The 403-nt window shown below is 39.2% G+C and overlaps 1 pseudogene; it reads right to left on the reverse strand.

The window, feature by feature from the left end:
• Positions 1-214: 214 nt before the first annotated feature.
• The window catches only part of LOC110595362, a 656-nt pseudogene continuing 467 nt past the window's right edge, over positions 215-403 (reverse strand).

Genomic DNA, 403 nt, shown 5'->3' on the forward strand with positions numbered 1-403 from the left:
TATTTATATGGGGCTATTTCTGGGTTCTCCCTTCTGTTCCACTTATCTGTGTGTCTATTCCTCTGCCAGTATCACACTATCTTGATTACTATAGCTTTCAAGTTGGTCTTGAAGTCCAGTAATATTAGTCCTCTGACTTTTTCTTCTCCAAAATTGATTTGGCTTAATTAATTTCACACTGGATATTTTCATCTTTCCCTGTTTGTCTCCTGCTTTATTCTAAAGAAGAAAGTTCTTGCATAAGCTCTTCTTTTTCTTGTTGCAACTCTTGCAAATGCTATTGGTTTTGCTCTAGTCTGTCTTCCAACCACTGTAGGAGAGGCCCACTGACTGCTGACAACTGACTGCACAGATACTTGGTAAACACTGAGCCATTATGGATCTTGGTAACTGAGTCCAGATG

This window comes from Carlito syrichta, unplaced genomic scaffold (genome assembly GCF_000164805.1).
Source record: "Carlito syrichta isolate Samal-C Ts95f unplaced genomic scaffold, Tarsius_syrichta-2.0.1 Scaffold297905, whole genome shotgun sequence".
Lineage (NCBI taxonomy): Eukaryota > Metazoa > Chordata > Mammalia > Primates > Tarsiidae > Carlito > Carlito syrichta.